At 39.7% G+C, this 14074-nt stretch overlaps 1 protein-coding gene across 4 annotated transcripts in view; it reads right to left on the bottom strand.

Annotated features, from left to right (window-relative positions):
• The window catches only part of LOC108424637 (nck-associated protein 5-like), a 137453-nt gene that overhangs the window by 105653 nt on the left and 17726 nt on the right, over positions 1–14074 (bottom strand). For 2 of the 4 annotated variants that reach the window (XM_017692789.2, XM_017692787.2), the window contains exon 2: positions 7710–7931. The gene's annotated coding sequence lies outside the window, so the exon portion shown is untranslated. The remainder of the gene's footprint in view (positions 1–7709; positions 7932–14074) is intronic. The other 2 variants (XM_037532378.1, XM_037532377.1) reach the window with 1 other exon arrangement.

Raw genomic sequence — 14074 nt, 5'->3', positions numbered from 1 at the left:
CATTTTGGCTAAGCTAACGATAGATTAGTTAGCAGGCTAAACATGCCACACAGCACAGGCTCAGTTCCAGCTTACTGAACGATATGCTTAAAGGAAATCTGAGAGCGCAGAGTTGAGTGACTGGTGGAGTGAAAGCTGAGTGTGTTCTGTGGTGAGTGAATCTCTTAGCCTCTAGTTTTTCTGAGTTTTTTCTGCGTCTAATTTTTTTCTTTGCATCAACTCCAACTATCAGTGACCCCTCCAAAACATAAATGGATGGAATGTGTTTACTTGGCCATTCAGGCACAGAATAAAAATTTGTCATGATGTTGAAATACCAGTATCATTTATGAATATTGCAGGGTACTGTATTAACAAATTAAAGGGAAACCCAACAGAAAGTGTTTCACACACACTTAAAAATTATGGTTGTTCAAAAGTTCCTGAGCACTCAAAGAACCTCTTCATGAAACACTATATAGACCTTTTTGAAAAGAGTTCTGTATGGTGCCAAAAAGGGTTCTTCCATTGTTACAAGCTTGGCATCGAAACAATAGCCAGCTAGCTGGGCTCCTGAAGCTCACTACCTTGTGCCCCCCCAGAGTCCTTCAAAATTAAAGTCCTGGTCTAACTAAGAACTCAACAAAAAGCAAGAATGTTATTTTTAACTAAATACAACCTACTGTGTCTGATTACAAATATTTAATAACTAAACAAAAAATAAAATGAAACTTCATAAAATGAAAAGAATGTGTTTGTTCTTATGTGCCTATATAAAAATAAATTTTGTGCAGTTGTGGTGCACTTTAGTATTGGCTAATATTTCATTTCTTTTTATGTGTAGAATAGTAAATAATGTTTTGCAATTTTCTATTTTGCTATTTGTATAAAGAGAGGTTTAAAGAAAGGTCAGTTAGATTTCTGCTTACACATCCCAAAAAAATGTCTGCACTTGTATTATATCCAGCCAGAGGCACATTACTTTAATAGTAATTTATTGCTTCTCACATCGTCATCTTTTTTCATCCGACAGCTTTTATGTCAATATCCACATGTCAAAACCCAGCTCTGATGATGGCAGAAGAAAACCACACACAGTCTGAGTGATCCGCTCACGTCCTGTGGTTTGTGTGTGTTTGTGTTGCCTGTGAGTGGGTAGGTGGGTGGATAATGAGACAGGAAGTCCATCTGCCTCCCCCACAGCGTGGCTCGGCGTGTCGCCCCCATTGGGTCAATCCTGGCATGCTTTAGGGGTCAGTTATTCACGTTGGTTATTTCCTGCCCTTACAGCTTATTTAGGACATGATCTGACCAAACTTGCCCTCACCCACAAAACCACAACTAATGTAATGTCCGGTATGGGGGGCTCACAGAGACCCCTCCCGGTGACAAAATCAAAATCAATGATGGTTTTAGAGAGAGCTCAATTAGGGAGACCCCAAACCCGTGCTCAACAGCAGCGGAAATACCAGAGAAATGTGAAACACTGGCCTCAGGCTCTGGCTCCATCTCAATGACATAGCACTGTGGTCAGAACACAAATCTGACCTCATACAGAAAGAAAACTCCAGCAGGACTTTACGTTTGGTTCTGTAGAGCATCAGAAAGGGAGAACACCAAGCTTGTAACAACAGCAGAACCATAGGACTATTTACAACGCGTTCTCCATCAATCTGAAGAACAATTGCACCATGCAGATAAACCTGTAAGCATGCAAAAGGTTCTCTGAGTGCTCATGGTTCTACATAGGACCACTGTCTTTACTAAAGAACCTTTGAAGAACCATTTTTTCCAGGAGTGTATATTTTATCTGTCAGGATGCTGTGTTAACTAACAGTGGCTCTACAGATGAGATGTCAGCTGATTATTATCTATCAGAGCCTAAAAGGGGAACTCCACCTTTTTCAAAAATTCTACATAATGAAACGGTTAAGATGTAAACAGAGTTGTTCAGAGTGGTTTGGTGTGAAACACTCTGATCTAGGGAAATTTTTCACAGTGGTAGTGAGAAAGTTTGTGAATGAACTTTCATCAAAGCCAGCTAAAGCTAAAGCATGAAAGCAGTTCTGCATTGTTTTCTTACTTGATATGATATATACAGTAATTCCAGATGGTTGTTAGGGTATTGCTATGGTATTCCAGCTGGCTGCTGGGACTTTGTTTGGCAGTTACGTTTGGTGATTGTCACTGCTATGGTACTGATAGTTGGTTGTTAAGTTGTTGCTAAGCAGTCACTGAGATGTTCAAGGTGGTTACTATAATAGTTGCTGGGATGTTGCTTAGTGGTTGCAATGTCATCCCAGGTGAGTGCTAAGGAGTTGCTATATTGTTGCTATGTTATTTTAGGTCGTTACTATCGATATGCTATGAGGTCTGTCATGGTGTTCCAGGTGGTTGCTAGGGTATTGTTAGGTGGTTGCTATAGTGTTGCTGTGTGGTTACTGTAGCATTCCAGGTGGTGATAGGGTATTGTTAGGTGGTTGCTATGGTGTTGCTGTGTGGTTACTGTGGTGCTGTAGGTGGTTGCGAGAGTACTGTTAAGTGGTTACTATGGTTTCTCTCATGTTTGACAGGGGGTTGTTAAGGTATTTGTGGTGGTTGTTAAGTGGTTGCTATCCAAGGGTTGCTAGTAAGTCAGCCATGCCAACTTAATTTGAAAAAACCCTTAATACACTACCATATACTTCTAACATACTGTCATTGAATAGGCTGTATATTCAAGTGTCAAGACTTGATACTTTACTGTTACTTGCAACACGTTCCCACCTCCCGAATCAGCCAATACTCCAAAGTTTTATTATCAGCATGGGAAAAAAGTGGTACTACTCCAACTCTTCTTGGGAAACAGTGTAATAAGATAAGCTAAACTGGAAATTAAGGCCAGTAGTGCTCTGACTTAAGAAAAGAGGATTTGTTTATCAATGTTTAAAAAATGTTTATTTAAAATTTTAACGTTTATTATTTTAAAAAACAGTTCACTAAACCACTTTGGCATGCTGCTGATATTACACATATCTCCCAAAACCCCCCACCCCCACATTCAACACACAAATACAACACTCAAAAACAGACTCAGTGTGTGAGGAGGGGTGGGAGGCGGGGGCGGGGAGTCTAAATCTGTGCCTAAGGAGAAAATGTAAATAAATAGAAAAAAAGAGACAGACTCTGTGGAAGCACAGATCAAAGAGTACAGAATCTGTTGGGGGTGGGCCATCTTGGGGGCTTTGTGTGTGTGTTTGCATTTTGTTTTACTCTCCTTGTTAGGACCCAATGTCCCCACAGTGACAGGTTATCACAGTGACAGTGAGTTTAATTGTTTATTATGTAAAGGTTAATGTTGTGATTAGCAGTTTTTAGCCACAGGTCAGCATAATAGCCCCACAAAGGTAGTAATACGTGAGCATGTGTTACAATTCTAGGCTAGGTCCCTCTGGGGGGATATTAGCCCTCCACTACCTATTTGGGAGTGTTAGACACGCTTTATCAGTTCTTTCTCCAGCCTTTTCTCTCACTTCATTTACCCTGTTTCTCACTGCACTACAATAAATGAGTCATTTATGTTTGTTTGACCAATAAATTTAATTTGTAAATTCAGTTATTAAGGGGGAACCGATTTTTCCAATATTTGACTTAATTAAACAGTTAAGATATAAACAGAGTCATTCAGAGTGGTTTGGTGTGAAACGCTGTGCTCTAGAGAAACTTACAGAGTCAGAACTGTTCACAGTGGTGGTGATAGGAACCAGATGTCCACCTCTAAAAGCTCCCTCACAGAAAGTTATTACATGAAATGGTTATGAATTCACTGCCTGATGTCTGACACATTGTTTTATGATAGGCTTGCGACTAGGTTTTGTCGTAAATGTATTTTAATCCATTCATGGTGGAGGGATACATTCAGAGTGTTGTAAAGCAAAATAGTCCCTAAAGAAAACTTATTATTTCACATTTCCACTATTTTCTCATTATCAACATTCCATATAAAACTCAGAAGACATGTGCAGGTTCACTGGTGGTTTTGGATAGTAAATTAAATGTGTATACATTTCTATTGTAGTCCTGGCGACCCCTGGTTCCCATCACCACCACTGTAAAGAAAGCTATATTCTGAAATTGGCCTTTAATATGTTTTTAATTAGACTTAATAGTCTTCAGCATTTCCCCTTAAACAAAGCAGGACATTTAAAACAAGGATAAGGAGGTGTTAGTCATTATTAGGCAGAATCCTAGCAATGTCTCGTTGGAATGTTCAAACACCCCCCCACCCCAACACCCCCCTAGACCATTAACAGCTGCTCCCTGGCATGTGTGCCGGGCAAGTGTGAGTGCAGTACTTGTGCACCTGGTGTTAAGACAAAGAGCTCCCCAAAGACACAGACCGCAGGCTCATTTTACATCGTATACTCTAAGAAAAGGGACATGTTTTGTCTAGACCAAGAGGGCCTAAATATTTTTAAAGAGAGACAGATCGTACCGTGTCAAAAGAGTTGAAGGCCAAAATACTATTCAAAAATACCAATAATATCAGAATATGAAGTTTTTAAAATATCAGCACATAAAATCAGAGCTTTTCTGTGAGCTACTGTGTTTCCTATCACTGTATAAAAGATGCACAAAGCTCAGAGCAGTTTGTGTCTTTAAGCGCTTGTAACAAATAGTTTAAGAGTAAAACTAAAACATATCTAATGTATTAATTATATTCCTAATCAAGTGTTTACTTGCTCAAAAGCATCATTTTTGAGACAAACTAAACAAAAATATATGAATTTTCAGTTTTATATGAAGCTCCATCACCCAGAAATCAATTTATTAAACTAGAAGAGCAGATTAATCAGCATGAACAGCAGATACTGTTCCACATTAGAGGGTTCATATTCACTGAGCTGCTGAATTTGCTCTGATGATATTTACTGTAATTGTCATGCTGTGTTTCATGTCTGATATCAAACAGTCTTTTGAAATATGAGGCTCGGCTGCTGCGGCTCTCGATTAAAAAGTGCAAAATTCAATCAAAACCTGCTGTTTTCAGTTTTAGTTTGAGCATTACGGCTGTCTGGACTAAATGTGGGTCACTAAAGGAAGCTGTAGATCTAGTCAGAGAAGAAAGGTTCTTAAACTAGCTAACTTCGTTACCGTAGTGTGGTGCCTTACACTGTACACTGTGTGTCTTTCGGCATTGCTGCCACCATCAGGTGAGAGGAAGAACTGCAGCATACTGGCTGGCTGGACAATTATATAACACACACTAAATTAAAATCTGTCTGTGGGCCACATTTGGCCGCGTGGCCGGACTTTGGATGCCACTGTTCTAGATTTCTAACCTCAACATGGTAAGGCATGTTATTATGATTTAATTCAGTGCTGTTGGGTCACCAGGTAACCTACATAATGAAAAACAAGAAGAGACAAATGGCTCAGCAGATGGTATACAGTGTAAGTTCACCAGTTATAGAATACTGAGGACAGATGCTTATACAGTCACATACAGCACTGCACTCTCATCAAGAGTAGTGGTCTTAAATCTAATGGATATATCTGATATTTCTCGTTTTATTTCATTTTCATTCTAAATTATCTAAATTTTTATTACTTGTTTTTAATAATTCAAGTCAAATTCTCACTGTATTAGCAGATACGTTGGTTTGTTTCAATCATGTTTCTTACAACAAGCAAAATGATCTGCCAGTATAGCAACATCATTTGACTTAAAACACTTAAAACAGGTAGAAAATATACAGAAATCAGTTAAATAATCTTATAATAAGCTTACAGTACTCACAATGAGAAACAGTAGACAAATCCACTAGATTTAAAATCATTTCACTTGCCGAGATATCATTTTTTGCAGTGTGTGCAAAAGTCAGAGAACCTTCATTTACTTAATTTCCAGTCAAAACAAAGTTATTTACTTTTCAGGAGACATAGTGGGGTCCAAAAGTCTGAGCACCAGTAAAGTGCTAGTATTATGGGTTCCTTTCTAGCTGAACAGAAAAAAAAATATTACAAACTTTATTATCAGCATAAGAATTTGAGTGAAAAGTAGAATCTCTGAAATTTTCACATAAATTTCAGGATTTCCTGTTATTTGGTGATATGTCCCCCTTTTGCTTCAAAAACAAAATGAGCTCAAGCTGCATAAACTCTGCAAGTTTGTGCAAAAACCTCTGATCAGCAGATCAAATGTACCTTAGAGGTGTCTGAACATGAGTTTCACTGGAAGAGATCAGACTAAAAACAATTTAAACTTTTTGTACAAACACCCTGACACGATCAATTTGAATGACGTTTGGACACGACTGTATGTCTGATGAGAAAGTCAAAAAGAAAATAAATAAGTTTCCAAAACTGATGGTGAATATCAGGCTGAGCTCAGCTTTGTCAGTGTTTCTTAGATAAAGCTGATTGTGGTTTTCTTCCAGTCAGATGAAAAGCATCTTGTTAGCTAAACTGTATTCTGTTGACTACAGTGTAAAGGTGGGCGCTATACTGCAGCTGTGATGATATACTCCAGGGTTTCTCAACCTGTGGTCCATCAACCACCAGTGGGTTGCAAAGCACCCTGTAGTGGCCCACATGGCTGAACTCTGGGGAGACAGTGGCTCATGGTGAGCCAGTAATGCCATTTTATGGCATCTTAAGGCATTTTAAGGCATATATTTTAACATAAGTGTAAAAAGGATTAACTTAACAATTAAGAAATCAACGTTTTTTATATTCTAACCACTATAAAGTACGTATACAATGGAGAAGTTTCTCAGGGTGATTTTACATCCACCTTGTCTGATGTGGACAAATCAAACTTTTTCTCTAGTTCGCTAAATGTAAAAACTCTAAATGTGAAAACTCAACCAATATCTACAACAGACAGAGCTGAACTGTGGTCCGGCAAAACCCCCAAGTCTCGGGCCTATTCCAAGTGAACACTGGCTGCTGTTGGAAAGCTGTCTATGATCAAAGGAGTGGATTCATCAACAAAGCTTGCTTTCCTCTTGTAGCAGCTTGTCGAGACTGTATTGTCAGCATAATCTGCCTGTTCTAATGTCTCACTCTTTACAGACCCTTATTTGCTCTCATTTCTGCTCCACGACCTGCTGTAAAATAATAGTGAAGATCTGTGTTTGATTTTGGCTCATGGATCAGAATGTATTTTTGGGCAGGCAACAGCAACATGAGTGGTTATACTCAAAAGTGATTCTGATTTATAATTTTTTAATTTCTATTTTTACATGCTTGACAACATAACAACATCAGAACCCTTTTTGGTACCTACAACACATTCTCTACCAATCTGAAGAACCATTTCACCATGCAAAGAACTATTTAAGCAAGTATATATAAATAACCCATCAAAAACCATTGCCTTTAGCAAAGAGCCCTTGAAGAAGTGTGTATAGTCTGTATAGTGTTTATTAGACTGTTGTCACCACACTCCCCACACTGAAATGCAATAAGATTTTTAGTTTTTTCTTTCTGGGTGTTTTTTGGTGTCTTTATGGTGCTGTGTGATTTGTTCAGAGCTGCAGACTTTCAGCTGTCATCCATGAAATTAAAACTGCCATCAAAATCTTGCGCGTGTCTGTGTGATTTACTGAAAAGCTCCGCTGCATCGCCCCACACAGAGACATCAATCAGCCCCAAACGCAGCGTAAAACAAACATGCCCATGGCAGGCCGTAAACTCAGAGTAGACCCGCAGGCAGGGCAGTAAACGCGGGTGAACAGCAGACCAACCTGAGCGCTCTTACAGGAAGTCACGAAGCCCTCAGGCTGCTGAGAGCGAAGCACCGCACTGTGTCGGGATGCAGACTGCAGATGTGGACTCCAGAGGCCGATTCCATTCTTTATCTCGAATCTCTGAAGTCAGCACAGAGAACAGGAACCTGGAGACTCTCAATGTCACTGACAGCAACACATTACAGGGAGGTTGCAGAGGAGAGCTCTTTATACAGAATCCTACAAACAAAAAAAGAAAAAAGCACAGTTAAAGGGGAACTCCAGTATTTTTAAATGGGTAAGGTGCAGTCACTTAAAGTAATTATAATACAGTACATCTGTCTTCTTATCTGACCTCACAGCACTCTAGCCACGTTTACATGCAGCCTAATAATCCGACCAATAGCTCAATCAGACAGTTAAATAGTGAGCATATAAACACCTCAGTCTGAATCTGTAATACAATTGTATTCAATCGGATTGGCAAAAATCCTTGCATATAAACACAGACATTGTCTCCTTATCTGACAGGTTACAACACATCTGTCTCCTTATCTGACAGGTTACAGCACATCTGGTTCCTTATTCGACATGATACAGTATATCTGGTTGCTTATCTGACATTTTACAGCACATGTGGTTCCTTATCTGACATGATACAGCACATCTATCTCCTTATCTGACAGGTTACAGCACATCTGGTTCTTATCTGACATGATACAGTATATCTGGTTCCTTATCTGACATGTTACAGCACATCTGGTTCCTTATCTGTCATGATACAGTATATCTGGTTCCTTATCTGACATGTTACAGCACATCTGGTTCCTTATCTGACATGATACAGTATATCTGTTTCCTTATCTGACATGTTACAGCACATCTGCCTCTTATCCACCACACTACAGCACATTTTACTCCTTATCTGACATTTTACAGCATCTGTCTGTTTATCTGACATGTTGCAGCACATCTGTCTCTTTATCTGATGTGTTTTAGCACATCTGTTGCCTTACTCTGACAAATTACAGCACATTACATTCTTTATCTGACATGGTGCAACACATTTGTCTCCTTATCCTCCACATCTGTCTCCTAATCCAACATGTTAACACATCTGTCTCTTTATCTGACATGTTACAGTACATCTGTCATCTTATTCTGACAAGTTACAGCACATTTGGTTCCTTATCTGACACAGTGCAACACATCTGTCTCCTTATCTAACATGTTACAGCACATCTGTCTCCTTCTCTGACATGTTACAGCACATCTGCCTCATTTTCGATGTTACATCACATCTGTCTCCTTACCTGAGATGCTACAGCACATCTGCCTCATTTTCGACATGTTACAGCACATCTGCCTCATTTTCGACATGTTACATCACGTGTCTCCTTATCTGAGATGCTACAGCACATCTGCCTCATTTTTGACATGTTGCAGCACATCTGTCTCCTTATCTGAGATGCTACAGCACATCTGCCTCATTTTTTACATGTTACAGCACAACTGTCTTCTTATCCGACATGCTACAGCACGTTTCCTTATCCACCACGTTACACCAGATCTGGCTGATTTCCAGCATGTTACAGCACATCTGCTTTCTTATTAGATGTTACTGCACATCTGTCTCCTTATCAGACACGTTACTGCACAGCTGCCTCATTCCCCACACGTTACAGCACATCTGGCTCATTATCAGACACGTTACTACACATCTGTCTTATCTAGCTTGTAACAGCACATCTGAACTGGAACATTTTAATGAAAAATATTAAAATACATTATAAGAACTGCTTTTTAAATGAGTCAAATTCTCGGCAACTAATCAGAAAAGAGCTCATTTGCATATATCAGTCTTAAATTCAACCTGAAATAAGTTAAATAAGAAACAAGTTAGTTTGTGTTCTTGGTCACATAAAACCAGGGTTGGGATAGCTACTGAAAAATGAGTAGTTAGCTATTTTGTAGCTACTTTCCCAAAATTTGTAGCTACTACAATTTAGCTACTTTTCCAGAAGGAGTAGTGGCTACTTTTTAGCTACTTTTTGAAAAGTAGTGGCTACTTTTTAGCAACTTTCAAAGCACGATTGTCAGAATGTTTGTGAATCTCCACCTGACACACCAAGCCCAACTGACAGTGTGAACAAGACACTGCATTTAATCATGTGCCAGAAAGAAAGGTACAATTGAAAAGCTGCAAATATACAAAAGTGTAACCAACAATCAAATGTACACAACCAAAGGCATGATATCCAATAAAAATTAAGACTAAAGGCAAAGTAAGTCTGGGCTTGGGTTTATATTTTTAGCCCGTATTAGCACATCAGCACACACTGAGATATACTTACAGCCAAGATGGTAAAACGGACAGAAAATGTTGTGCCTCCCAAGGTGGTTTGATTTTTATTGAACGGACAAAACAGCTCTTCTTAACATTTCAGTTGTGACCCCTGAGTTAAGCATACTAGTCATTGGTGATCAGCACATGGGACCCACGCGTGCCCGTTTGCTGCGGCTCAGTCGGGATTGCACAGTCGCCACCAGATTGACTAAAGTCTGTAATGAAATTGTAGTGAATATTTTAGCTATAGCTACACAAAAATGTTTTGACTTAAGTGTAGTGATTCTGAAGCCTGCAAATGGCATGGTTTGGTTCCATCAACGAGTTACAGCAGAAGGGAAAGATTACACTAACATGCTAACAGGCTAGCCTGCTAACCAGCGTTTCGCCTAGTCTACGTCTTAAAAAGTAAAAAAAAAAATAATAATAATTTTTAACTTTTACAGTGAATGAATTCTGTTTCAGATACAACAGAAAATGCAAATCCTGGTTATTTTTATTCTTTTATTTGGAATTTCAGTAAAACAAATTAAGTGTCTACAGAACAAAATCACAGCCCGCCCACAATTATTTCCCATCCGAGCGGCCTGTTTGACAAGGAAATACATCACGTTAAGAAAAATGTGTTCAGATTTCAGAGTCATGCTGATTTTAAAGGCACAGCAACTGCTACTTCTGTACACAAAGCCACACAGATGTCATAAGAGAAGCCTCGGGGGAAAAAAAACAAGCAAAAGAAAAATGTGAATAGACGTGTAAGTGAATAAGTGCTCATCCTCCCTCACACTCGTCTCCCATTCATCTAGTGTAACTATATGACTCTCACCCCCCTCTCTCTCGCTCCCTCTCTCAGTAGAAGGTATCTCAGTCAATTTCTCTGACCTACATTCCTGCAGCCGCACCAGAGACTCGTGTCAAGTTGTCACCCATCACGCCAGACTTTGCCATTTGGCATTTTAATAAATCAATGTGTTTTCTAGGAGCTCATGCGTGAGTCCTCAGGCAAAACTATAACACCATATGCTCCACTGACATCAATCACATTTCACACACGCAAATTCCTTCCTGCGAACACATCTGCCTCATCACACAGCCGGCGGCGGAGGGCCACCCAGGTAACGGTGAGCGGCTCTGTTTCACGTCTGCGGGGCAAATGTCACTGACATTAGGTATTATAATTATTTTAATAACACACAGAAAGGCTGGTCCTTATAAATAACGTCAAAGAAGGAAAACACACTTTGATCTGAAAGCCGACACGACATGATCTGAAATGAGGCTTTTATTGATGCACTGCTGTTCAAAATGTTTTCACATTCCCAACTGTGTTTGCTATTTGTCAAGTTATCTGCCTCAAGATGTTCAGGCACTCATTTTAGAATCATCTTAAGCTCTGTTCATCATTCTGTAACGTTTCTTCATTTTTTATTCATTTATTTTGTTAAGTTTCCACAGAAAATGGCTCTATATGGAGCTATGAACACTCAAAGAACCCTTTGATTAAAGGTTTCTTCGTATCGTTAAATGGATTGATGGAGAGTGTGTTTTACATGGTTCTATATAGCACCTTTTTGAAAATGGTTCTGAAAAGGGTTCTTCTATTATTACAATGTCAAGCCTGTAACAATAGAAAAACTTTAAACTTTAAAACTTTAAAAAGGTATTTCACAAAAACGATTCTCTAAAGAACCACCTATTACAGACCAGAAGCGGTTCTTCTTTTCTAACTCGCGGCCCACAAGATTTTAATGACCAGATCACTTAAGGTGCAAACAAATATAACAAAATATTTAATGCAGCCTGTTAATTTTGTTTGATTTTATAATAAAGCAACACAATAAAGACAATAAAAAATAACATAATATTTCTAACTCACTTAAAGAGTGAGCTGATGTTGTTCGGAAGCTACCAAGTGCTGCATAACATACTTGTTTTCCGGTTTTAGCCATCTGACGCAATTACTGTTGGATGCATAATAAATAAAGTAATAAAGGCAGCCTAACCCTAGATCCATTTTACTGACCAACATGGATGTGCATGCTCACCAAATACTCTGGGGGCAGAGCTTAATCAGTTAAACTGTTAAAGTAGTCAAACACAAACACAGTGAATGGATCGCTGGCAAGACACAATGTCTGATAGAGTTAAACAGTGTCACAAAACATAACATAATAAAATATAAAAATGCCCAAAGAGTTTAATAAGTAGTTTGGCTCTCTTTGTTAGTGATAACAGTTATATAATATTATATATTATCATTGGTGTCAGAACAAAATCTTGTATCTTCAGAATGGCAACTTTAAAAGAAGGGTGCAAGAAGTGAATAATGAATGAAAGTGAGGGAGGAGAAAAGAAGAGAAGAGAGAGAGAAGGAGAGACAGAGAGAGGGAAAGAAACAGAGAAAGAGCTAGAGAGAGAGGGGAATACACAGCTGTGCACATCTGCCAACTATGTGCTGACACTGTTCCAGCAGCCTTTAATCTAGGACACACACACACACACACACACACACACACACACACATACACACACATACACACACACACAAATTCATGCTTTATGTGTCTGAATATCCTGAACCTTCTGAATAAAATTCAGAATAATAACCTAAAATACTGAATACAAATTTAAAAAATGTGATTTTTGAAAAACTAAAGAGTCGGAATGAAATTTAGAATAATCTAAAATTCAGAACAAAATTCAGAACAATCTGAGGTTCTGAACTGCATATAATTGGAGCTGATGATGTTTTTCGTGCTCTGGTTTTGGGGCTGATGATGGTCGTTGGGCTCTGGGTTTGGGGCTAATGATGGTTGTTGGGCTCTGGGTTTGAGGCTAATGGTTGTTGGGCTCTGGGTTTAGGGCTGATGGTTGTTGAGCTCAGAGTTTCTGGCTGATGATTGTGGGCCTGTGGGTTTGAGGCTGATGATGGTTGTTGGGCTCTGGGTTTGGGGCTGATGATGGTTGTTGGGCTCTGGGTTTGAAGCTGATGATGGTTGTTGGGTTCTAGGTTTGGGTCCAATGGTTGTTGGGCTCTGTGTTTGAAGCTGATAACGGTTGTTGGGCTCTGGGTTTGAGGTTGATGATGGTTGTTGGGCTCTGGTTTTAAGGCTAATTTTGGCTGTTGGGCTCTCAGTTTGGATCTGATGATGGTTGTTGGGCTCTGGGTTTGAAGGTGATGATGGTTGGTGGGCTCTGGCTTTGAGGCTGATGATGGTTGTTGGGCTCTGGTTTTAAGGCTAATTCTGGCTGTTGGGCTCTCAGTTTGGATCTGATGATGGTTGTTGGGCTCTGGGTTTGAAGGTGATGATGGTTGGTGTTCTCTGGGTTTGAGGCTGATGATGGTTGTTGGGCTCTGGTTTTAAGGCTAATTTTGGCTGTTGGGCTCTCAGTTTGGATCTGATGATGGTTGTTGGGCTCTGGGTTTGAGGCTGATGATGGTTGTTGGGCTCTGGTTTTAAGGCTAAAGATGGCTGTTGGGCTCTCAGTTTGGGGCTGATGATGTTTGTTGGGCTCTGGTTTTAAGGCTAATGATAGTTGTTGGGCTTTCAGTTATGGGCTGATGATGGTTGTTGGGCTCTGGGTTTGGGGCTGATGATGGTTGTTGAGCAAAGAGTTTGGGGCTAATGATTGTTGGCCTCTGGGTTAGAGGCTAATGATGGTTGTAGGGCTCTGGTTTTAAGGCTAATGATGGCTGTTGGGCTCTCAGTTTGGGTCTGATGATGGTTGTTGGGCTCTGGTTTTAAGGCTAATGATGGTTGTTGGGCTCTCAGTTCGGGGCTGATGGTTGTTTGGCTCTGGGTTTGAAGCTGATGATGGTTGTTGGGCTTTGGTTTTAAGGCTATTGATGGTTGTTGGGCTCTGGTTTTACGGCTAATGATGGCTGTTGAGCTCTCAGTTTGGGTCTGAAGGTTGTTGGGCTCTGGGTTTGAAGCTGATGATGGTTATTGGGCTCTGGTTTTAAGGCTAATGATGGTTGTTGGGCTCTGGGTTTGAGGCTAATGATAGTTGTTGCGCTTTCAGTTTGGGGCTGATG

This window comes from Pygocentrus nattereri, chromosome 21, assembly GCF_015220715.1.
Source record: "Pygocentrus nattereri isolate fPygNat1 chromosome 21, fPygNat1.pri, whole genome shotgun sequence".
Classification (NCBI taxonomy): Eukaryota; Metazoa; Chordata; class Actinopteri; order Characiformes; family Serrasalmidae; genus Pygocentrus; species Pygocentrus nattereri.
This window is presented reverse-complemented; position numbering and strand designations above follow the sequence as displayed.